The 24,655-nt window shown below is 43.6% G+C and overlaps 1 long non-coding RNA gene across 1 annotated transcript in view; it reads right to left on the bottom strand.

Annotated features, from left to right (window-relative positions):
- LOC131591663 (uncharacterized) overlaps window positions 1–24,655 on the bottom strand; it is a 122,903-nt gene that overhangs the window by 49,864 nt on the left and 48,384 nt on the right. The window lies entirely within an intron of this gene.

The raw sequence follows: 24,655 nt of genomic DNA, 5'->3' as shown, positions 1-24,655 counted from the left end.
GACTGTGCTGCTGTGAAACCCTTTCCGAGAGGCAGCCGTGCCAGGCTCGGCCATGTGCAAAGCGGCGGGGTTCCCCCAGCCACAGGCAGAGAGGGGAGGAGAGGGAATTCTCCTGGTTGCCTGTGCCAGTGTGAGTTCAATTGTAACCCTTGTGCTGCCAGTTTGCTTTCTGAGGTAAGAGAAATAGACAAATTGTGTGCAGAGCTGCCTTAACTTTCAGAATGGATATGCAGCTCTCCATAGAAGAAAGGAGTCATACACAAAGATACAGGATTTTTTAAAAACCACAAATGTAAAAATTTAAAAAAATAAGTTAAAACAGTTTGTATCATATTTGACTCAGCAAAGTGAACAGATCGAATTGTTGCAATTAGACTCAGTAACTGACTGGGATAAAACTGGAGATTTATTAACCTTAAAAATAGGAGGAGACAAATCGGCCCTGAAATTCCTCCCGGTTTGTCTTTTAATTCGAAAAGAATTGGTTAACAGAGAAATAAAAACGAAAGACAAATGGGCACTGCAGTATCCACCTAAGTCCCCTAACTTTTCTCCCAAAACCTCTGCTCCTCCACTGGAAGAGATACCCGGGACAAACAATACAAGTTGTAGTCCCATGTGTCTCAGCCACCCAGTCCTGGTTCACAAGCCATCAGGACTCTCTCTCTATACCCTTCTTTTCCCAGTGTTAAAGAAAATGTACCTTCCTATCCACACATGGCTGAGAGCCAAGATGGCACCGGCCACGTGTTTCCCGGCCACATGGTGAATCCCCCTGTGTATCCCCTTTCTCCTACCCATAATCCCTCCCACCCACCAGTTCCTACCCACCACTCCTACAATCCCTTTGTTCCCCCTGACATTCCTCCACCCTGCACCTCCCCCCAGCCCTGCTTCGCCCCACCCTATGACCCTGCCCCCTGAATCTGTAACCCTATCCTTTATCCCTCCACCCCCTACCTCCCAGAGAGGAGGGGTGGGGGAAGAGAGAGAGTTATACCCCTTGCTCCTGCAGAAAGGCAGGGGGAGGGGTGTCCCGGCCCTGCCCCCCGGGGGGTGGGGAAGCAGGCTCTCACCCAGCTCCTGCAGCGGAGGAGCTGGGTCTCTCCCCAGGTCCAGGGAGGGAATGGGGCCCCCAGAGCCCAGCGGGGGGGGGTGTGGGCAGGGAAACCCTGGGAATACTAGCCCCGGGGAAGATGAAGTTATGCTAACAGCGGCTCCTGTAGTATACAATAACAGCAGAGGGGCAATGCAATTACAACATCAGCCTTTCAATTACCAAGTAATCAAAGATATTTGTAAAATTAAGAATTATTTTGGTCGTGATAGCGAGGTCTTCAGGGGAATAATAAGAACTACATTGAAATCACAGGATTTAATTCCTGCAGATATTAAACATTTATTTCGGTGTATGCTAACTCCCTCTGATTATGATCTTTGGGAAAGCTTATGGAAAAAATCGTTAACAAAACTCCTAGCTGAACTTAAGCAAAGTAATCAAAACTCACATGATACAGAGAACAATGAAATCACTTTAGAACATTTGTGTGGAGAGGGAAATTGGACTAATCCTGCAGATCAAGTGAGAGTATTAACGAAATTTATTGCAGATAAAGTTTGTGATGTAGCTGAAAACATTTTTAACCAATTACCAACAGCTGAAATTCAAGTCAGTTATGTTAATATTAATCAGCTTCCATCCAAGAATTTCTTGTAGTTTGTAGACTGCAGATAGAGAGACAAGTCAAGGAACCAGTGGCCCAGACAGAACTACTTAAAGAAATAGCCTAAAAGAATACCAACGAGGCTTGTCGTAGAGTGATTCTGAGTCTACCTATTAATCCTCCACCCACCATAGCAGATATGATTGAAGCCTGTGCCCAGAAAGCAGATTTGTACAGTGCACATGACAAGAAACCAGGCAACCCAATGACAGTAGCAGCAGTGACACCAGGAATGAACAAGCCCCAGATGTCACCAGAACAGCTGCAGCACATCATCTGCTTCCAGTGCAAGAGGCCAGGACATTTTGCAAGGAACTGTCCTCAAAACCAGGAACAAGGGAAACACCAGAAAGAAGCTGTAGCCAAGCAACAACAAAAAAAAGAATTTAAAGCACTCTGCTGTATTGAGAGACCGCCAGCTCTTCACCAGTCTTCTCAGAAGTAATTGTGAATGCCGTTTATTTCTATCTTTAGCACACCTTTTATAGGGTTCTACAGGGTCTGCAGGCAGAGCAAGCTACTATTGGCTAACACACACAGTTTACATTCTTTCTCTTACACACAGGGATATTGTTTTGCTTTACTCTCTCTTCTGCATGAAGGTTTCAAGGACTTTAGCCCTTAATATCACGACTTATTTCAAAGGCTGGTTTGTGCATACAGGCCTTTACTAATATATAAAATATATCAACAATTCCCCCTTTCTCTTTTTGCACAAACCAGGCTTTGGATAAGATAACATACAACTTAGACTGTCATCTCAATTAACACTATAAGTAAAGTCCGTCCCCCTTCTAGCACAAGAGACCTCAACCATCTAGTGATGCCCCAGCTGGTGAACCAACCTCCGATGGGAGCACTGTCTTCCTTCAGGGCATGCAACCCATCCTGTAGCTGTTGTAGTTGCTCGTGGATGGAAGCTGAATGATCAGTAAGATCTAAGCAGCACATGCCTTCAAACTCCCCACAACCATGTCCTTGTGCTAAGAGCAAAAAGTCAATTGCAACTTGATTTCATAGTACTGCATGATACACACTACTCATATCGGCTGAAAGCTCACTTAACATTGTGGATGTTAGGTTCAATTCTTCCTTAGTCTAACAAGCGAGCCTTTTTAGCGTTGCTAGGCCTTAATTCATTCAGGCTTCGCTTTGACTGTTTGATGTTCTTCATTTTGCTAGCTATATTCAACAATTGATGTAAGCATGGGTGGAACAAAGTGAGTTTCCCAAGATAACAGGGTCTTCTATGTGGATTAGCAGGAATCTAATTCCATGCTCTATCTCCACAGATTAGGAATATGGAACTAGGTGATCATTTTGGTAATTGTCCTGTGAGATTGCACCACGAATAAAGGCTTTACTTACAGTGGTAGTAACGAGATCAGCTATAGGGTTGACTGCAGCCCAGTGCCGCATTACTTTGTTAGAATGACTTTTTGTCGGGGGTTCAAACATTATCTATCCACCTGAGGTATTGGTGGAACTTAACAAATCTAATTCTTCTGAGGGTTCTATGGTAACATTAAGAACTTTGGTAATTTTTGCTTGCCAGCAGGCTTCAAGTTGTCTTAATGTGAAGCCAACAGTGCGACTGCACTCTTGCAACATTGCCAATCGATTCAGCTGAGTCTCGTTACTAATTAAACCTTTAAATGCTGGAGGATCCCATTCAGGGACTCCTACGAGACAGGTGCGAAAGGATCTCCAGGGGTGGCTAAGCTCAAACACATTGACCTTTGGCCAGTTCAGTGTGCCAGAGTGACCCATATGTTCTGTCGCTTTTGGATGTTAGTTAGCAGACAGTTGGTCATGACTATACACAACACAATTACCATAAGCATTTTACCATGTAAATGACACCATATTTGCAAACTCACAGCTAGAACTTCAGTCGTTAAATGAACTTTCAAAGATGCTTACACTACCTCTTGAAGGGGGAATGCTTATACTTTATACTAACATAACAATTACTATACAAGCTAAACACTTAAACTATTATCTAACTACTTTTAACACAGGTGCTCTGGTATATGTGTAGTCTAAGCGTGAAAGCAATTTGCTAAAAGGGTAAACACATAACTACAGTTTGCTTTATATACAGTTAAATGGAGTCTCTTCTTAGATCTTCTACAGAATTTCTCCAGCACGATTCAGTCCTGGAACGTTCACTGCTCCCGTGATGTCAGCTGGCAGTTGACCGGTGACTGAGGGCTTTGATGTTCAAGTTGTTCTTCAGATCCTTCTAAATCTTAAAACAAAGGATACCTGAAAAATTGGTAGAGACACAACATCATAGTATCAACATAGAATTTCTGTTGGCAACTGTCTATATAGGGTTCAGACACAACTGTGTCCTGACAGGTCCACTTCTGATCCATGTCTGGAGTACCAAGGCTGTGTGATGACTTCTCTGTACACTGGATCTCATGTGTTCAGAGGCACACAGTCTGGTCAGATGGACAGGTGACCTTTTTGGACCTGCCAACAAAACACAGATACTTCTCTCCTTGAAGTTAATGAATTACACTAATTAAATGCTTTTAGGGCATCAATCTCCCCCGTTTTCTTAAAAAAAATAAAAATGAGATGTACTTCTGTTATAAACATCAACAACAACACAAAACCATATACACAATTAATAAGAACCTATACTAGTTAAAAATCAATTAAATCTTAAACATTATTAATAGGCTATATAATATAAAACTATTAATCATTAAAATACTGCACCAGCATCCCATAGTTAGCAAACAAACAGAAACAAAACAATCAGTGAAGGATTGGGTAATCACCTCCGGAAATGATTCTCCAAGCCCACTTCAAAATTGATCCAGCTGTCATATTAATAGGGTCAAATTGCTGAGTCAAAAAGTGACTCAAATATTCTTTTGGTACAGAAAACGTCTGGATCTGTTGACAAACATTCTGTCCAGGTAAAGTCAAGGCTTGGCCAGGGCCTGGCTTTAAACTGGAAAGATGCCTCTTAATTCATTTCTAAAACAAGGTTCTCAATAGTAGCAGCTATGAGATGCTTACAGCACAGCAAGCTGTTAAAATGCATTTGTACAAAGCAAATGATCAGGAGCCTCAGGTACCAGACCAATTAAACCATGCAGCAGTTGGTTTAATCTGAAGCCTCTCCTATGGCAGCTGATCCTCAGCAATGATACATATTCTTAAAATTCTGGAAACACTGAAAATAAGAAAGCTATGACAAACAAAACTGCAGAAATTGCAACAACCAATAGAACTCCCGATGAAGTCAAGGGTGTCACAGACTGCATTCACTTCTATCCACAAGCAGGTGTTCATCAGTGTTCCATCACAGCTGTCTCAGCTGTGGCCGTCCTCCTCTCTCTAGGAAAACAACTATACTTGGCAGTTTAAACAAGTGTCTCTAACAAAACATAAAACAATTTAAATTAAACAATATCTAAACCAAACAATAATTATATATGACAAAAGGAAATAACAAACTTAACCTTAAAAGAATATCTAAGTTAGAAAACTTAACTTAAAAACATTCAAGCCTAAACATTATAAAACTTGACTATCCTTAATTCTATTAACACTTAATCTATATTAAATGAAAACTTAATCGTATTCTGTTACTACAAAAAAGCAACTAAAAGTTTGATATATACCTTTTAAACACAACATAACAATAACATGGATTCACTATAGAAATTATAAAAACGTAACAAATACATCACAATTCTATGTCATCTAGCTTTGAGAATAACTCACAATAACTGCAAATGTTACTCAAAATACTTATTCATAACAGGAATTTGCCTAGTATATGTTTAAATTGGTTAGGATTTTAAAGTGTAGTTTTTCTAGAGAAAAACCACAACACAGGATTTGGCAAGTTGCCATCCAGCTTTTGTAACACTTTTCAAAAGTACTACATTTACATTTTTTCAGAAACATTAAGTCCAATTCTTAAACTAAAATCTAAAATCCAAATTGGTATATATGCAGTTATATGTGTTTTATTTAACAAAAGGACTCACATTGAAATTATCTTATTAAAACTGTGGAAAAAACAAGCAAATGGATAATATATATTTTAACTTAGCTTTGTCTTGTACAGTAAAGTTCTCTTAACTAATTATTTTTTAAACCACAAATCTCTTCTGTAGATAACATTAATTAGAAGAAGGTTTTCCTAGAAGTTGTAAATCACACCATATTTTAACCTTGGGTTCTAAAACCAATTATTGCAAGGCAACTTCTGTTAAGCACTTTTTTCCTTTTTTTTTTTTTTTTTTTTTTTTTCAAACCTTCAAAGAACCACAAGAATTTCTCTAGTAAAATTCTAAAAACTGCAATTGCATAAACTCATAATTACTTAAAACACAAAATTAACTCTACAATGGTATATAAAAACATTTTAAAACTCAATAAATCATGACTTTTTAACAAACTGGGCACCATCCCAGTGCCCCCCGCCAGAGAGGGAGCGGGGGCTTGACCGCTGCAGCTCTGCTGTTATCTTTCTTCACATTCTCCACATACTCTTGCAGAGAGGAAAAGCGGAGGGAAAGGAAAAAAAAGCCTCACAAAGTTAACTTTAACAAATGCAGTTTTTTCTCTCAATCTCTCTTGTTGTTTTGCCGATAGAGGAAAAAAGGGCATGATTTTGCAAAAGCAGGCGATGTTACACGAAAAGTCTCTCACGGCCAGGTGCTAACAACGGCGATCATTGCGGTTTATTGGCTTCTAATTACAAGGATGGATTTTGAACTAGATACCATATAGTTTGAGATTTTTTGACTAGTTTGTCTCTCTTTGAAGCTGTCTGAGCCACCTGTTTCTGCTCAGTTGTTTCTGTAATTGTTCAGAGTGGCCTTGGAACTTTTCTTGCGCTGCTTCTACCCCCAGGGTGCCTTTGTTCTCTGCGCCCACCTCGCTCCCTCATGTCCCCCTCGTTCGGGTGGAAACCAGTTTAAATTTGGCTTCTTTTCTTCCAGGGTGGTAAAGATGGAACTTAAATAAGGTTGTAGTGCTAAAAGTGACTCCAAAAATGAAGCAAATAGTTCTGGATGTATCACATCCTGCCATAACTGAACAGATTCTGTTCGTTGTTTCAGCGTTCGCTGTGGAACTTTTTTTTCTCATTATTTTCTTCTCCCTAACTCTCCCTCCCTCTCTCCAAGGGCAGCATAGATAGGAGTACTTGCCCAGCAGTGGGAGATAAAGGCATCTGCCGCTGTGATGCATGTAGAATTACGGGGCTCACAGCTTCTGCATATCTCGCTTTTCTGTTTTTTAAGGTATTAATTACAATCTGCCAAGTTCGACCGAGAAACACAGTGTCCTTGCTCTTTTCCGTGATTGCCGTTTCCCATATCAGAGCCGATATATCAGTCCGTTCTTGCACCGCAAAAAGCAGTGTGAGCACTGCAAATGCTCATGACAATTAGCCCATATAATGAGCATATTCAGGTCCTTTTCCCTGGCTGCTCCGCCTCGTTTAACGAGGATGCTGAGAAGCAGTTTATTTGCCGCCCCAAATTCCACATCCATGCTAGCGGCTCAGCGGCAGGAGGGAAGGTTGCGAGCCTTCTACCATGCCCCTGCCTTCGGACTCCCCCAGCGACTCACCCCCGTTGATTCGCAAGCCGCCTATCTGGTACCGATCCAAGGCAGCATCTATCTGCACTCAGATCCGCTCCACCAACCTCGGTCCAAGGCTCCGTCCCACCGTGTGTGGATCCACTGAAGCCCCCCTGCCCGCGGGGTGTCCCGTTCAGAGCGCCAAATATTGAGAGATCGCCAGCTCTTCACCAGTCTTCACAGAAGTAATTGTGAATGCCGTTTATTTCTATCTTTAGCACACCTTTTATAGGGTTCTACAGGGTCTGCAGGCAGAGCAAGCTACTATTGGCTAACACACACAGTTTACATTTTTTCTCTTACACACAGGGATATTGTTTTGCTTTACTCTCTCTTCTGCATGAAGGTTTCAAGGACTTTAGCCCTTAATATCACGACTTATTTCAAAGGCTGGTTTGTGCATACAGGCCTTTACTAATATATAAAATATAGCAACACTGCTGTCAGGCGCAAGGACATAAAAATGACAGACCTGAAAAAGGAAAAAGACTATTTTAATGGGAAAAGGGGAGGAAAGGGAGTGGGGTGGGAGACTGCAGAAACATAATTGTGAGGAGCACATGCCTAATAAAGTCTGGCAACCGCAAAAGCGATTTAGACTTATAACTGCTAGAGCTTTTTCGTTTCAGATCTGATCGTTGGACAGTCATTGGAGTGGACTTGCAAGACAATTCACAAGACATGGCAGGACTGGCTAGTAGATATTTTGTTATTGGGGACACAGCACACACACCGATAAAGATTGGGGTGGCTCCCATGACAATTAAGGGAGAACTGACACACCTCACTCCCTTAGCAAGATGTCCTCAACCACCCTTCTATGTAGACAAAGGGCAGATAATAGCCCAAGTGATCCCTGTTCCAACAGAAGTCCCAGTAGATTACAAAGCACCAGGAGTATACTGGGCAGAAGTGGTGGGTGAAGACAAACCCATTATGGGGTGTAACCTGTCACATAAATCAAAACATCTCCATGTAGAAGGCTTGATTGACACTGGGGCAGGTGTGACTATCATACCTGAAAAGGTGTGGCCCTCACATTGGGAACTGCAACCCGTGGCAGGCAAATTACGGGGAATTGGAGGGGTAAAACTGGCAAAAATCTCTAAAACTATTGTTCATATTGAAGGCCCAGATGGTACATTGGCAAGTATCCATCCGTTTGTCACTGATTACAAGTGCCCCTGTGGAGAAGAGACACCATGTCCCAGTGGGGAGTAAAATTAACCTTTACTGAGATACCCCAGGATTTTTAGAAGAAGCCACTGCAGAGTGTCCTACCCAAAAGCTAACTTAGCTAGATGAAAATCCAATTTGGGTGAATCAGTGGCCTCTCAGCAAACAGAAACTCGGGGTGCTAGAAAAATTGATGGAAAAAGAATTGGCCAAGTGACACATAGTAGAAACAACCAGCCCTTGTAATTCCCCGGTCTTTGTGATAAAAAAGCCAGGGAAGGATAAGTGGCGCCTCATTCAGGATTTGAGAGAAATAAACAAAAAGATTGAGGACATGGGGTCTCTCCAACCAGGAATGCCCTCCCTGACAATGCTTCCACAAAACTGGCAATTGGCAGTGCTAGACATTAAAGACTGTTTTTTCCAAATTCCCCTGCACCCAGAAGATGCAGCACGGTTTCCTTTTTGCATTCCCACAGTCAACCGGGAAGCCCAAATGAAGCAATATCACTGGAGAGTATTACCTCAGTGGATGAAAGCCAGTCCCTTCATCTGCCAGTGGTATGTAGCATCATTGTTATCCCCTGTTTGTGCTGAAAAAAGAAAAGCGATCATTTTGCATTATATGGATGTTGTGTGTCCTCGTTTAGGGCAAATTAGGGAGAAAAACTCCAAATGGGGATTTCCCCAGAGAAATGCCCCTCCCTACCAACTGGTCTGGGAAAGGGAAAAAAAAAATAAAATTCCTTGGAGAGAAGTGGAAAAAGCTGTTTATTTAACAGAAATTTGAATAATATTAAATAATAAAACCTCTTGCTGTTCGATGGGATGGGAAGTCTAAGAAGAAAAGTCCTTTTCATGTGGTGTAGCTCGGCTTGCTCAGATTCCTTATCAGTCCCTCTGGCGCTGGAAAGTGCCGAGGCCCAGGCCCCGGTGGGCCACAGGCGTGAGCTCCCGGGGTTTGGCTGGGTGTTCAGTCCAGAGCAGGCTTGCACAGATCCAAGAAAAGGAGAAAACAAAGGTCCAGGGAACTCCTTTGCCTCAGCTAGCTGAAACTAACTAAAAGCCAGAGAGAAGCTCTGTCCCGCTGTCTGTCCGTGCTGCAGACACCACAGTCCAGGAGCGAGATGTGTGGGACTGATGTTTTTCTTCAACACAAACTGCGCGCTTCTTCTTCCCCCTCTCTTGCTCTCAGAGCCAGTCTTAAAGGTGCAGAACTTAATATATAACATAAACCAGACGATTGGGGATACCAGTATCATAAAGTCACCCCAGGACATTGTGTTAGTGTGCTGTCCCAATGACACTATACTCCAAGACACACTTGACCTAGTGGTTAAAGTTTTAACCTCTGCTGGATTCCAATTGCAGGAAGACAAGGTTCAAATGATGCCACCTTGGAAATATTTGGGCCTGGAGATCACTAAAAGAACTGTTGTTCCACAAAAATTGGAAATCATTAGCAATCCCAAAACTCTAGCAGATCTCCATTCCCTGTGCGGATCCTTGAACTGGGTCAGACCCTGGCTAGGTCTCACTAATGAAGACCTGAGTCCCCTGCTCAATTTATTGAAAGGGGAGAGAGAGTTGCTGTCTCTCAGGGAGCTGACTCCAGAAGCAAAAACTGCAATTGAAAAGGCACAAAAGGCCTTGACAGAAAGACAGGCACATTGCTTTAAACCGGAGCTGCCTTTCAAATTTATTGTCCTGGGGAAATTACCGCACTTACATGGGTTAATATTCCAGTGGGCTGAGGGGCAGAGAGATGCACTCTTAATCATAGAGTGGGTCTTCCTCTCCCATCAAAGACCCAAAACTATCACCAGGCTGCAAGAGCTGATGGCTCAGCTGATCCAAAAGGCCAGAGTAAGGCTGCGGGAACTGGCAGGTTGTGACTTTATGTGTATTCACCTTCCAGTCAGACTCTCTGGAGAAGGCAAACACTCCCCTGAGAAACTGACCAAGAAGATGTTTGAGCACTTACTGCAGAGCAATGCTAACCTCCAGTTAGCTCTGGACAGCTACAGTGGGCAAATATTGGTCCATGGTCCTTCACACAAATTGTTTCATGAGGAATTCCACCTCATTCTTCTTGAGAAAAGGAGCCAAAGGCCACTCAAAGCTCTCACAGTGTTCACTGATGCATCTGGAACGTCTCACAAGTCAGTGATGACTTGGAGAAATCTGCCGACTCAGCATTGTGAAGGTGATGTTGAGTTTGTAGAAGGGTCACCCGAGATCGCTGAACTGGCTGCAGCTGTGAGAGCCTTTGAGAAGTTTTCAGAACCAATTAATTTGGTTACTGACTCAGCCTACGTGGCAGGGGTGGTGTCCAGAGCAGAGCAGGCAGTTCTCAAGGACATTGAGAACGAACATCTTTTTAGATTGCTTTCAAAACTGATTTATTTGGTCTCGAGAGCCTGCTTTCTATGTGATGCATATAAGGTCTCATATCCCGTTCCCAGGTGAAATTGCTGAGGGGAACCAGAAAGCTGCTTCCCTCAATGCCCCAGCCGAAAAGGTACGTCTTCCAGATGTATTCTAGCAGGCCAAGATAAGTCACCAGCAGTGCCATCAAAATGTGCCAGGACTGATTCGTCAATTCCAGCTGACACGGGATCAGGCTAAAGCCATTTTGGCCACCTGTCCCAATTGCCAGCTCCAAGCTGTGCCATCGTTAGGCATCGGGGTTAATCCCGGAGGAATTGAAAGCTGTGAAGTGTGGCAAATAGACATTACACATATCCCCAGTTTTGGTCGCCTTAAATATGTACACGTGAGCATTGATACATACTCAGGAGCAGTGTATGCCTCTGCTCATGCAGGAGAAAAATCTGTACATGCTAAACAACACTTAGTACAAGCCTTTTCTGTATTGGGAATCCCTAAAGAAATTAAAACTGATAATGGCCCAGTGTATCAACCCAAAGAGTTCCTAGAATTTGTCCAGCAGTGGGGAGTGGAACACAAAACTGGCATCCTCCACTCCCCCACAAGTCAAGCTATGATTGAGCGTACCCACCAGACACTCAAACAAGTCCTAGCCAGGCAAAGCAGTGAGGCAGTGTGGATGTCTCCACAACAGAAATTCTGTAAAGCTATGTTTACCATTAATTTCCTGAACTACTCATTTGAAAACATGAATCCTCCTGTGACTCGGCATTTTAACAGTGATGATCAGTTTAAATTGTCACAGCATCCATAGGTTTTAATCAGGGACCCTGAAACTTGGCAAACCAACGGCCCCTATGAACTTGTCACCTGGGGGCGCGGCTACGCGTGTGTATCTACCCCTACAGGCCCCCAATGGATTCCTCAGAAATGGGTAAAACCTTTTGTTCCAAAGAATCCAGGCCCAGCAAGAAGAGAAGAGAAGCAAGTGGCTGTTGCTTCCAAGAAAAGACACCGCCGGAAAAAGCAAGAACAAACCTTTCTAGCCTCTGACCTGCATACTTTGGCTGTAAATATGCTTTAAAAAATGTCTATTTCCTTTTTTTTTTTAGAAATAACCTACCTCCCACTCAAATCCATGATGAGCCCTAACCCTGCTGTCATCCTGCTCGCACTGAGTAGCCTGACAGCGGCCTGGATCGTCCCTCAGCCACGACATAACATCTGGGTGACCATGGCACAAGCACTCCAACAAGAGAGCATCTGCTTGTCCACTGCAGCAGCAAAAGACCCTATGTCCACCTGTCTGGTAGGAATCCCACTGCAGGCTGAAGAATTTTCATCCACCTTCAGTGATCCCAAGTTCAATACAGATCCCAAAACACACAGCACCCAGCCACTCAAAAACCGTAAGCAGAGAATGGTAACAGTTAAAAACCCTGTAGAAGTGTGGCTACGAAAACTGCCCAAAGCAGAAAAAGAACCCCAAGAATTAGAGCTATTAGGTTCTGCTCCTGCACCCGTTTGTATCCACCTTATGTATAACACACTGACAGACCCTAAATTATATCACCATATAGTACAATATCGAAACAAATTTAAAGCAAGGCAATGGTGTAGTGTGCGAAGTCACGTCACAGCAGATGATCCTCTCCGTTCACATCCAAGAACCTTCCCTAAAAGCACATTTCTGATTTGTGGAGATAGACCGTGGGCAGGGATCTCATCTCGCCTTCGAGGAGGACCGTGTACCTTTGGGAGGCTGTCCCTGTTGGCACCTAACCAAACCCAAATTAAAAAATGGATTCGAAAAGAAAATTCAACCCACAAAATTTACAAAAGGAACACTGACATTTTAGATCCAAATTGTGATTCTGACATTTTTCATTGGGCAAAATCAAAAACAATTGCTGTATCCATATTTCTTCCATGGGTTGCAGCTGCCCAGGCATTAGGTGAATTAGGACAGTTAGAAAGCTGGGTAGTCAAACAGGCAATCTTAACATCCACTGCCCTCAGCTCCCTCCTGGAAGATGAAGAAATCACCAGACAAGCTACCCTCCAGAACAGGGTGGCTATAGATGTCCTTTTGCTTCTGTATGAACATGAATGCCAGGAGTTTGAAGGACTTTGCTGTTTAAACTTGACCTCGAAAGCTCCCAACATCTATGGAGCCCTCCAAGAGATGAAAAACTTGATTGGACAGGTGAACAAGAATCAGAGGACTGGTTTAGTGAGCTGTTCAAAGGCTGGGGACTCACAGGATGGTGGACTTCAATAATCAAAACAATCTTCTTGTTTTTTGTTGTTTTGTTTTTGATTGTGTTAGCATTTGGAATTGTCCGTTGTTTAATTTTAAAAGTCCTTAGTAGTGTAATTTCTACTACCTCAGAAGCTAACCACATGGAACTAGCCGACAGAAACAAATCTAATCGGCCCACCAATTGTGAGTGGTGAGCAAGCTCACGGTAAAAGACAAAATAAGCTAGTTTTTTTTTCTTTCATTCTCCTTTTTTATAACAGAAAAGGATGAGGTGTTGTAGTGCATCTAAAAATCATGATATGTCCCAAAGGAAGAACTCACCCTCAGTCTGTGTCATGTTAGCCCCTACCTGAAAACCTTTTCCCCTTCCCCTGTCCCATTGTCTTTAACTTCCCTGTGTCCCCTGATCACCCCCGCCCCCTAGTATAAGAGATAAGACCCAGGGCATTTTGGTCTCTTTCTTGCCCCGAATGGTTCACGTACAATAAACCCGGGATTACTCCAAGCAAGTCTGAGCCCCCTTTGTCTAAGATACTTTAAGTCTGTGTTGTATCCACTCCAGGATACAACTCCCACCCGTGTTCTGTGAAGAGTAGGCCCATGGGGGGTAGAACGGAGGGGTCCCCCAGGAGAAGATTGCAACAGTAAGGAGACTTGACATCATAGCATAATCAGCAGTGCTGGGCCAGCTCAAAATGGGTAGCATTTCAAAAGGCGTAGCTAGCTTTCATAAATTTCCATAAATGATCTATCAAGCCTTGTTCTGGAGTCAGGGTTTCTGTCCAGTATACTGGAGGTGTTATGGTTCTAGAGGGCCCCTCGGTTGGTGTCTGCTTTTTTTTTTTTTTTGCAAGGATTATTCTTGGTAGCAGCATTGGTATTGTTTTTGATAACCGGTTTGATAACAGGATTAGGACTATTTCTAATCACAGGATTGGGACCCACTGGCTGAAGGTCTTCTAAAGCAGGTTCCTTTTTAATAATAATGAGACCTCCCCTGTCTGTTCCTGATTCCCAATATCTCATTCCCCATGTTTTTCCCACAACCCATCCTCTGTCCTCAGGATTGGTTACATTAAGGTGTGTGCAAGTTCCATTCGGAAATTGTTGGGGAAGATGAAACAGGGAAATCTTGTGAATATGATTGTTTAACAAAAGATTCTGAAGGTATGAAGCCTAGAATCGAAATAGAAATGAAAGCTTGCTTTGAGTCATAAGATGCTGAGTACTAGTTACTATATGACCAAAGAACAATAGCCTAGCCAGCTAAAGGAGAATCCCTGATTGATGAAACAATGTCCTTCTGCAGATGGAGAATCCAAAGGTCAAGCAGCAAGGAAAGAATTTGTAAAGCTTTTAGAGTTTAAAATGCAACACTGTATGTTAATATGGGGATTCTCATAGGCTGTATGTAAATTGTTTAGTGGGTGTATCTCATAGTGATTGGTTACTGGGAATTAGAATATTCACTATTGGAAAGCATATAATGGATTGTAACAAGAACCTCGCTCTCTTGGTCCCTCCCTCCCCATCTCCACCCTCTCCTCTCCTGCTCTCCCCGCACTCTCTCCCCTCCCCCGGACCACGTGGACGCCAAGGCTGGTGGCGGACACGGGTCTCTCCCTCTCTTTACCCATATAATAAATTGCTTATACCTGAACAGCTTGACCTAGGAGAAGTCTCTCACCGCGAGCAAGCATTTTGAACAGCAATAGGAAATACCACCTTCCGGCAGCCCAATTGCATGCCCCTGTAGGGATCTGGCCAGGGAGGCTTGCATCCAGCTGGGCCCCACCCCACTGTTAGAAATTTATCCCCTACTGTTTTCCAATTAGATGCTATAGTCTCACACCCCCACTAGGCATAATAATAATGCCCGGGATAATTACAATAAGAAGGCCCAGTGCTAGGACACATGTAAAAACTCTTGATTCCAGCACATCTCTGTAGGCGCTAGCTGGCACAACTGTGGTATGAAGGAGGGAGGTCCCGCTGTGACATAACTTTGGAGCACAGTTTGATCATTCCATCTATTAAGAGACCATTTAAAAGGCTGGTGGGCATGTTGAGCGATTACAACTGCCGGACAACAAATTCACAAAATACATCCCAGGAGAATTGGTGGGTACCAGTGGGGAGCAATAATGCGGTGTTTTACCTCTGCAGTAAGGATTCGAGGTGGTGTTTTAGAAGGACGCTGGTATGACACAGGTTTGGGAACTTCCCAGATCACTGCTCTGGGCGTGTTGGTTCCCCACAGTTTCTGTACGTCTCTGCCTCCTCTGCCTACTCCTTTGCTTGGAGCAGCGAGGTATCCCATCTTCTCGGCAGCAGTTGTATTCTTCAGGGGCTCTCCCTTTGGCTTTACACCGGGTCACATATGCTTCCCAACTTCTACTCTTTACCTGTGGTGCTGAGCACGGTACCCAGGGTATGCGTTTCCTACACACCACCTCGATGATTTCCAATTGCCCTAATATATTAAGTGCGCTCCCAGATGAATTAGGATGTGCACACCCTTTTTCTGGATGGATTCCGTGTGCGTATATTTTCCACCACTCAGGGGACCCCTTTTTGAGTTGCCCAATGTTCACCACTTGCTCTAAATAGATTGAAGTTAATAACCTTTCATAGTTTTAGCATTCTCCACAAATTTTTCTAGGGGGATACCCTGTTCTACAATGTCCCCACCAATTATCCTTACACAACTTACACCTAAAAGAAATAAAAGGATAACAAATACAATCAAGTTCAGGGCAAAACACAACTTCACTCATTAGTTTTATGTTTTAACCAGATTTTCAGTTAATCAGGTTGGGGAATCACTTCCCATGCATCAGTGACTGGACCCTTTATCCAACTGGCGTGCGTCCATCCTCTTTCAGCAGTCCGTATAGCTGTATCTTTGGTGAGCAAAACAAGAAAAGGACCTTCCCATTTAGGGGTGGGAGAGGTTTCTTTCCAAGTTTGAATGAGGACAAAGTCTCCAGGCTGTACACGGTGAATAGGTGCATTCAGGGGAGATCTCTGGGTAATCAGTCCTTGTTTTTTCAGTTCATTCCTTCTTTTCATTAGATTTAAAATATATTCATTCAACAGCTGGTTTTCTAATACCGCGTGGTCTGGGGGTATTTCCATGTTATATGGCATTCCAAATAACATTTCAAAGGGTGAAATTCCCGTATCAGTCCTGGGTTGAGTGCGGATATTTAAAAGAGCTAATGGCACACACCTTAGTCGGGTTTCTAGCATTATCTTGGTTAGCTGATTCTTTATTTCCCCATTCACTCTCTCTACCATTCCTGAGCTTTGGGGATGATAAGGAGTATGATAATCCCATTTTATGCCTAAAGGTTCCAAAGTTTGTTTTATTATTTTTGAAGTAAAATGTGGTCCCCGGTCTGAATCTATAACCTCCACTATCCCATATTGGGGAATTATTTGTTCTAAAAAAGCTTTTACCACTGTCTGTGCAGTTGCACGGGCCATGGGAACTGCTTCTACATAGTGGGTGAGACGATCAACTATGACTAACAAATAGCAATATCTTCCTACTTTGGGGAGTTTGGTAAAATCCACTTGCACTCGAGCAAAGGGTCTGATTGCTAGCTCTTGTCCTCCCGGCACTTTGTCTCTCAGGTGCTGTTTATTCACTTTCTGACATGTCATACAAGCCCCTACTAATTGTTTGGCCAAATTATAAATACCCATACACATGTATTTATTGGTAAACTGATCCACTAATGCTCTTACCAACCAATGTGTGTGTTTTATAGTGAATATCCCTGAGTATTTTCCAAGCAAGTCCTTTTAGAAGGTTGTCTCTACCATCAGGGAGGAACCACTGATTTCCCTTTTTAATAAATTCTTTGTTCTTAAATATTTCTTCCTCCTGTTTAGCAAAGGACAAATTAAACTGATAAGCGTTCCCATTTAAGGATCCATTTTTATTTTCTGGCTGTTTAAAAACCATTATTGCCACTTTTTTTGCTTCTTCATCTGCCAAATTGTTACCTCTAATTTCAGTAGTTACTCCCCTCTAGTGTCCTCTCACATGGACCACTGCAATTTCCATGGGTCCTATTAAGGCCTCTAAGGTTTGCCTAATTAACTCCCCGTGCACCAATCCTTTTCCTTGGGAGTTAATAAGTCCTCTCTCTTCCCAAATTTTTCCAAATTATGTCCCACCCCAAAAGCATATTTTGAGTCAGTATATATAGTTCCCTTTTTCCCTTTTAATAATTTTAATGCCCGTAATACTGCATATAATTCACATGCCTGTGCAGACCAGGCCCGACTTAATAGACCTGATTCAATCACTTCAAGGGTCTTTCCATTAACTAATGCATACCCTGACCTCTTTTCTCCATCTGCTACTCTAGAAGACCCATCTACAAAAATTTTCTCCCCCTCTTCCAGTGCACTATCTTCCAAATCTTCTCTAATTTTGGTTTGCTGTTCTATGCATTGAATACAATCATGACATATGTCTTTTTCAAATCCCCCATACAAAAAGTGTGCTGGATTCTGTAAAGAGGTTGTTTCTATTTCCAAGTTGGGGGACTGAATCAAAATTCCTTCATACTTTAATAACCGTGCATCTGTAATCCATTTTTCAGCTTTTTGTTGCAAAATTCCCCTAACATTATGTGGAGTTAATGCCTTCAATTTACTCCCAAAAGTAAGTTTGTTAGCTTCCTCTACTAACAAGGCTACTGCCACAATTGCTTGTAAGCATGAGGGCCATCCTCAGCTTACAGGGTGTAACAATTTAGAAAGGTATCCCACAGGTTTCTTTTTCCCTGCCCACTCTTGGGTCAGTACCCCATAAGCAGTTCCCTCCTGACTATCCACAAACAAATAAAAAGGTCTCCTAATGTCAGGAAGGCTGAGCACTGGAGCCTGAATCAAATCTTCCTTCAAGTTCTCAAAAGCCTGATAATCGTCTTCACTCCATTTTATTGCTCCTTCTCCCACTAACTTCTGATACAAAAATTTCACTTTTCTGCTAAAGCCTTCAATCCACTGTCTACAATATCCCATTAATCCCAACAGTTGTCTAATTTATCTCTTACTTTTAGGGAGTTCTAAAGCTAAAATACCTTTTACCCGTTCGGGATCTAACTTCTTACACCCTTTGTTGGTGTAACCCCATCTGTTGGGGCTTTTGCAGGTGTGCTTGGCTTGCAGCCTCTTTATAAAAGGATGTCGTCTTAATGTAGTGCCAAATAAAGAATGTGGATCAAAAGAATATATGCCTTGACCCACATCTGAACTACAGAGCATGCTGACCCTAACAGTAGACTGCCAAAGAAAACAAGGCCATAAAATTTTCCTGCTTGTTGAGCAAGAACAAGGATCAAACAAAGGTCTGCAAACATCTGGTGGCTACTTTAAGATAAAGATAGTAACGTGTATAGAAAAGAACGCAAACAATATTATAAATCAGAGCTATAAGTTTGTATGCTATTTTTAGATGCTTGGCTTAAACTATATAAGTAATGCAAGAGCAAGAAATAAAGGTCTCAGTTCCACATCACATTGGTGTGCTGTCTGATTCCTGCCTTAAGATTGGACTTCAACAGTAATCCAATGTCCCAGATATTTTACTTCCTCCTCCACGAATTGCAATTTCGATTTGGACACTTTAAGCCCCTGTATACTTAAAAAGTTTTAAAATTTAACGCTTTCTGCTCTAACACTTTCTTCACTTTCCCCTGCAATTAATAAGTCATCCACATATTGTAATAAAACCACCCCTGTCCCTAATTCATAATCCCGGAGAATTTGTTCCAAAGCCTGACCAGACAAATTAGGTGACTCGGTAAATCCTTGAGGGAGTACAGTCCATCCTAACTGCTGTTTTCTATGGGTATCTGGATCTTCCCACTCCAAAGCAAAATAATCTCTGCACTCCTCCTTAAGAGGACATGCCCAAAATGCATCTTTTAAGTCTATTACTGAGTACCACTGATATTTGGGGTTTAGTTGACTTAACAATGTATATGGATTTGCAACCACGGGGAAGCGGGTCACAGTTTGTTTATTTATTTCCTGCAAATCATGCACTAATCTGTAGTTAGTTTATCTTTTATTTTCAAGCTTATATATAATTTTATCATTAAATCTCATCCCAGCAAATTATAATCTGCTTCTGGAACTAATAAAAATGGCCCAACTCCAAATTTACGTTCTGATTCTAATTGTACATTCTCAGTTATGGGAGCTGAAAAAGGTTCTCCACTGGCCCCTACTACTTGGATATGTTTTAGTGAAGGTTACATCCTTTAGGTACTCGTTGGACAGTGGACTGCTCTGTCCCAGAGTCTACTAAAAATTCAAGTACCTCTTGCTGAGGACCCACTTTCAACTTTATGAAGGGCTCTGATGATTTTATATGGGTCCCAAATAAATAGAGCCTCTGACTTCTCTAATGCTGTTCAAATATCTTCTCTTCTTGAATCCTCTGTCTACAATTCCTCTTCAAATGCCCTTTCTTGTGACAATAAAAACATTCAACTTCACTCAAATCCCTTTTCCCAACAGGTTTTCCAGGCCCTTGGGGTCCCTTAATAAACCCTCTTTCTCTCGGGTTACGAACCCCCTCCTGTACTGCAGCCACCAGCAACTTAGTCTGCCTTTTCTGAAACTCCTTCTCCCTCCTTACATACACTTTCTGAGCCTCTCTCCACAACTCATCCAGGGTTTTTTCTTGCCAATCCTCTATTTTTTCCAACTTTTTCCTTATATCCGGCCAAGATTTAGCCACAAATTGGGTTTTAAGGAGGGTCTGTCCCACAGGTGTAGTGGAATCAATGCCTGAGTATAATTGCATGCATTTCTGGAGACGTTCCAACCAATCTGTTGGAGTCTCATCCTTCTTTTGCTCCTCTTTAATTGCTTTATAATATTTTGTCCCCTTGGGACAGATTCCTTTACCCCTTGGATTATTATGGCCCTTAAATCACCCATGTTATTACGCCCTGCCGGTTCTTTATGATTCCAATGAGAATTTTGCATGGGCCACTTAGTGTCTGCGGCAGGTCCGGCCTGATGTGTTAGATCCCAAACCCGCATCCCTGCCCTCCGTATCATGTCTTGTTCCTCGGCCGTAAATAATATGGCAAGGATGGCCTGGAGTTCTTCCCAGGTGTATATGTTGGGATCCAAAAACTGATCTAAATGTTCAGCCACCCCCAAAGGATCCTCTAGTAGGTTACCCATTTCCTTCTTAAAATCCCTGACATCCCCGGTATTAAGGGGAACCGACACATACCCAATGCCCTGGTTGTTCCCACCCGGCATAGGCACCTCCCTTAAGGGACATAGGTTCTGCCTAGCCTGACTCCGGGTAAATGGTCTCTGTGGTTCCTGTGGTAACAGTGGTGCTTGTGCTTGTGGTAACGGTGGTGCTTGTGCTTGTACTTCCCCTTGTGCTTCATCTTCTTCCTCAGGGGGGGTATAGGGAGGTGGGTATAATAATTCATCACTCCCCCCTTTTCTTTTTTCCTTTTTATCTTTTAGTGGATACAAGGAGACATTTCTATCAGTCTTGTGTGTGTCCCTTGGAAGCCAAAGGGAGGCATATTCGCTTTTCTCTGGGTTCATGGGGGTCTTACTGTTTACCCAGAGGTTCAAGTCCTGTTGGACCCACTCATCAAAAGAGCCAAATGGGAGCCATGTTACTCCTGGTCCATGGATTGCTTTTCCTCCCCACACCTAAATACTATAATAAATAATCTTTTTTCTACTTTTTTCTTTTCTCCGGGGTGATTCATCCCAATATTTCAACATTAGCCCTAATGGGCTGTCAGGAGGGATCTTGAGCAACTTTCCTTTATTCCCTCCCATGGGCCCAGAAGGCTTGCTCCCCTTCTATCCCATCTTCCAGAGCTCCCTCAGTCACTCACACACACGCTCCCCTTGTTCGTAGCCCAGGTCCTCACGGACTGTGGGAACCGCACTAATGAAGGGTACCGCTCTCACTTGGCCTCCAGGAGACCTCTCAGACACCAGGCTCAGGGAACATCAACCCCAACCAAACAGTATCCCAATCCTATACTTACCCCATCCGGGGTCTTTGCTTGGTCTTCATGCACACAAAATTTAAGGGGTTCCGCAGTTTCCTTTTGCTTGCTTACCGAATTTGGGGGTCCGGAATGCCAGGTCTGGGGAATAGAGATCCTCCACACCAGGGCTATCCGAAGATAGGGATAGGGCGCCTCCCTGGAGGGGGAACCCCTAAATCACAGATCCCAGGATCTGAGTCACGGCACCAAATTGTTATAAATTGTTGTGACAAAATAGAAGGGACAATTTATATAATAATTAATGAAAGCAAATTTTTATTAATTCAGCACGCAGTAAAGCAAACAAAAACCCAGCTGGGGGAGAGCCAGAGGACACTTCCTCTTAAGTGTCCTGCACACAGCGTGCGCCTTGGCTGAGGAGGTTCCCTTTTTTATACAGTCCCTGCATCGGTGTCTTCCTGGATCGCATCTGAGCCTGCGCCTCCTGTTGCTAGGGGGTCTTCTTCTGCCTCTTGGTGGTCGTGGGTAGGGTCTTCCTCTGCTTCTTGGTGGTCGTGGGTAGGCAATTCTCCTTAATAAGATGTTCTACTTCCCCTTTGTACAGCCGGATAGCATCCTGCAGCTTCAGCTCTGCAGTTTCAGCTTCTTGCCTTCACAGCCGGATATGTGATCACTGTGGTTAGGCGTTTCTGCAATGTTAGCTTTTTTAAAACAACCTTAGCTGTTATAAATTCACTCGAGAGAGTGTTAAAGTTTAATAAAGGGAAGTTTTATTAATTATAGCAAGCAAGCAATAAGCAAAAGACAGCGCTGGACAGCCGGGAAGCGATCTCGCTTTGCCGCGGCCGTGCTTTCGTTTTTCGTGTGTCTCCTTTTAATCAGTCCGGCTCTCCGGGCTCTCCTGTGACGTGTCTTTCCTCGGGTCTTTCTACGCATGCGCCTTCATCGGTCTAGGGGTCCGATCGTTCGGTCTTTACCTTATCTTCTTTTAACCTTTCTTCACTGTTCTTTGTAAAGGCTTAGCTCAGTAATTTTTTGGAATGCAAGGAATCTTAGCAAGGACATGATAAACGTCAGTAGCTAAACAAGCATCAGTTACTATGCATACGTAAGTAACTATCGTAAGTAAGTAAGGGGTAAATAACAATCTTGATTTTACAGAACATAACATTACAGGATATCATATCTGCATGTTTAGTCGAACAAAAGGGTCTCTGTTTATCACATTAGCAATCATATTTTATTTTAGTAAAATATTAAATTTGATTAACAAATAATAAAAAATTATTACAGGATTAAAGCTAGGAAAGTCTCAGCTATCCCATAGTGAGAGAGACCTATATTCCCAAGTTCTAAATACCCTATCTGCTAGCAGTTTTTCTTTCTCTAAAAAAAATCTTTCTAAAACAAATCTGAAATAGTTTATCCACTGGATTTCTAAGTATTTTTCTGACTTTAACAGGGACTCTATCTGTCTCAACTTTTTCTGGGATAGTATAGGGACCAAACTTTATGCCTTTCAAGCTAACGAAGATTTTCTGTGTCACATTTTATACCATTATTCCATATTATAAATCAAGCTGTAGAAAAAAAATCCTTTTCACTTTAAAATCTCCCGCTCCAAAGCCTCTGACTCTCCTGTATCTCTTCCCTCCTATACAATTGCAAATGACCCTGACTGCTCACAGCTAAAAAACCGGTTTTTCTACCTGAAGTCCCTCCACTGTCTATCTCCCCGCTTCCTCCGGGGCTAGCCCCCGCCCCCCCCCTCCCCCTCCAGGCAGGGCTCTGCGGGGCCCGCAGCCCTGCTCTTCCCATCCCTCCCTGCCACGGGCACTGTGGGATTTGCCACCTCCCCCACCCCGCTCTCTGGACCAGGGAGCGCGGGATCCGCCCCGCCGCTGCGTAGCACTGCTGTGGCCACCCCTCCTTCCTCGCCCCCTCCGCTGGGGCAGGGAGTGTGGGATCCGCTCACCTCTACCCAACCCCCCTCCCCTGGCACAATGCACCACTCCTGTCTCCTATCCCTATCCCGCGCTGCCGCATGGGGCACCTCCGTCGGTCCCTCCCCCCTTCCCGGACCCTTCCCATCTGCAGCTGCCCCACCACTCCCGACGGATGCACAACAGTGGTCGTGCGGTGGGATACCCGCCCCCCTGCGGCTCCCGTGGCTTCTCCCCGCACCCCCACCCCCACATGTTTTTTTTCCCCCTGAAGCTTTCTCTCGCCACCGCGGCTTCCCCACCCCTCGGTTTCCCCCCGTCCCCCCCGGCTTTCTCCCCACCGTGGTTTTTCATCCCCCTGCGCCTCCTGCCACCGCAGCTGCGGCTCCTGCTGCCGCAGCCACCGTTCCTGCCACTGTAGCGCCGGAAAACCCGGCACTCTCCACCCCTGAGACCTGCACCTGCCGCACAGCTGGCAGCGCTGGGACCGAAGCCTCGCCGCAGCCTTCCCGCGGCCCGGCTGCGCGCCCCCGGTCCCCCGCTGTCCCACTCCAGGTACTCTTGGTGCACTCTCGGAGGCACCGCACAGATGCACGCTCTGCATTCTCTTCTGAGGATGACAGCGACAGCAACACAACTGATTATGATTCAGATGAAGTTGATCCTTGGCATTAAATCGGATTCAAGACACTCAGGCAGGGAAATGCGAATTAGCTCAAAGGATCTGTCTTCCCAGTATCATAAAAAAGGCAGGGGCGGTGCAGCTGCAACAAGAGTGTGGCAGCCTATTACTAACAAGGAATTTATAGATCATTGTAAAGTGGCAAAAGAACATGGCGAGGAGCACATATTTTTAGAAATGACTTAGAGGCCATCTTCTCTGCGCACACCCTAATACCACACGATGTCAAAAATATTGCTCAATGCCTCCTTTCCCCTGCTGAATATATGCTATGGGAAAGGCATTGGAAAAAACATTTTAAAACATTATCTGAAAAATATTCTAAAGATGCAAATAGGCAAAATTTTACTGTTGAACACCTAGCTGGAGAAGTTGATCTTCAAAAAACCCTCAGACCAAGCTAACATTTTAACTGAGGATACACTGCAAGATATAGGTATTGCAGCAAAAACATCATTGCTCCTCACTCCAGATAACTACTCCCTATACTACATTTCGCTAATATCAAACAAGGGGTAGATAAGAGTTTTATTAAATTTGTGGATAGATTAAAGGATGCCTTGGAAAAACAGAGTATAGAGTCATGAAAGGAACTTCTGAGTAAACTAGCTATAAAGAATGCTAATTGAACAATGTAAAACTATTCTGAGGGCTTTACCCTTTGTTGAGGGTTAGGTGTCCTTTTTTTTTTTGTTTTGTCGTTCTGGCCTGCCCAGGGAATTTTTACCCGTTAGCTGCAGAGACAACCTAACTGTGGGTATTTAGTGGGTGATTGATAAAGGACAGAGTGGCTGGGCCCGGGGGGGGGGGGGGGGGGGGGG

The sequence above is a fragment of the Poecile atricapillus genome, chromosome W, assembly GCF_030490865.1.
Source record: "Poecile atricapillus isolate bPoeAtr1 chromosome W, bPoeAtr1.hap1, whole genome shotgun sequence".
Lineage (NCBI taxonomy): Eukaryota > Metazoa > Chordata > Aves > Passeriformes > Paridae > Poecile > Poecile atricapillus.
This window is presented reverse-complemented; position numbering and strand designations above follow the sequence as displayed.